Genomic DNA, 1,708 nt, shown 5'->3' on the forward strand with positions numbered 1-1,708 from the left:
TACTTGTTCAAGCTGATCCTGAACCTGAAAGGACCTTGAAGAGAAAGCTAAGAGAAGCTAAAGCACAATTCTCTCTAGAGGGCCTAACAGAGCTTTTCAAGGAAGAAGAAGCCATGGTAGCCGAAAACAACAATGCCAACAATGCAAGGAAGGTGCTTGGTGACTTTACTGCACCTACTCCCGACTTCTATGGGAGAAGCATCTCAATCCATGCCATTGGAGCAAACAACTTTGAGCTTAAGCCTCAATTAGTTTCTCTAATGCAACAGAATTGCAAGTTTCATGGACTTCCATTGGAAGATCCTCATCAGTTCTTAGCTGAATTCTTGTAAATCTGTGACACTGTCAAGACCAATGGGGTTGATCCTGAGGTCTACAGACTTATGCTTTTTTCTTTTGCTGTAAGAGACAGAGCTAGAACATGGTTGGATTCACAAACTAAGGAAAGCATGAACTCTTGGGAAAAGCTAGTCAATGCCTTCTTGGCAAAGTTCTTTCCACCTCAAAAACTGAGTAAGCTTAGAGTGGAAGTCTAAACCTTCAGACAGAAGGAAGGTGAATCCCTCTACGAAGCTTGGGAAAGATACAAGTAATTGATCAGAAGGTGTCCTTCTGACATGCTTTCAGAATGGAGCATCATAAGTATATTCTATGATGGTCTGTCTGAACTATCCAAGATGTCATTGGATAGCTCTACTGGAGGATCTCTTCATCTGAAGAAGACACCTGCAGAAGCTCAAGAACTCATTGAAATGGTTACAAATAACCAATTCATGTACACTTCTGAAAGGAATCCTGTGAATAATGGGACAACTCAGAAGAAGGGAGTTCTTGAGATTGATACTCTGAATGCCATATTGGCTCAGAACAAAATATTGACTCAGCAAGTCAATATGATTTCTCAGAGTCTATCTGGAATGCAAGCTACACCAGGCAGTACTAAGGAAGCTTCCCCTGAAGAAGAAGCTTATGATCCTGAGAACCCAGCAATGGAAGAGGTGAATTACATAGGAGAACCCTATGGAAACACCTACAATCCTTCATGGAGAAATCATCCAAATCTCTCATGGAAGGATCAACAGAGACCTCAACAAGGTTTCAACAACAATAATGGTGGAAGAAACAGGTTTAGCAATAGCAAGCCTTTTCCATCATCTTCTCAGCAACAGACAGAGAATTCTAAACAAAGCCACTCTGACTTAGCAACCATTGTCTCTGATCTAATCAAAACCACTCAAAGTTTTATGACTGAAACAAGGTCCTCCATTAGAAATTTTGAGGCACAAGTGGGTCAGCTGAGTAAGAAAATTATTGAACTCCTTCCTAGTACTCTCCCAAGCAATACAGAAGAGAATCCAAAAAGAGAGTGCAAGGCCATAACCACATCTCACATGGCCGAACATGGAGAGGAGGAAGAGGCAGTGATCTCCACTGAGGAATACCTCAATGGACGTCCACTGGCCTCCATGGAGTTCCCTAATGAAGAACCATGGGAATCTGAGGCTCACACTGAGACCATATAGATTCCATTGAATTTACTTTTGCCATTCATGAGCTTTGATGAGTATTCTTCCTCTGAAGAGGATGAAGATGTTACTGAAGAGCAAGTTGCTAAGTACCTTAGAGCAATCATGAAGGTAAATGCCAGGTTGTTTGGTAATGAGACTTGGGAGAATGAACCTCCATTGCTCACCAAAGAACTGGATGA

The 1,708-nt window shown here is 41.7% G+C and overlaps 1 non-coding gene across 1 annotated transcript; it reads right to left on the minus strand.

The window, feature by feature from the left end:
- Nucleotides 1–515: 515 nt before the first annotated feature.
- LOC148573743 (small nucleolar RNA R71) lies at nucleotides 516–623 on the minus strand. Its single transcript, XR_015905848.1, has one exon. It is a non-coding gene; the product is annotated as a small nucleolar RNA R71 (small nucleolar RNA).
- Nucleotides 624–1,708: the final 1,085 nt, after the last annotated feature.

Source organism: Arachis ipaensis, chromosome B2, assembly GCF_059453495.1.
Source record: "Arachis ipaensis isolate K30076 ecotype BB chromosome B2, ASM5945349v1, whole genome shotgun sequence".
NCBI lineage: Eukaryota > Viridiplantae > Streptophyta > Magnoliopsida > Fabales > Fabaceae > Arachis > Arachis ipaensis.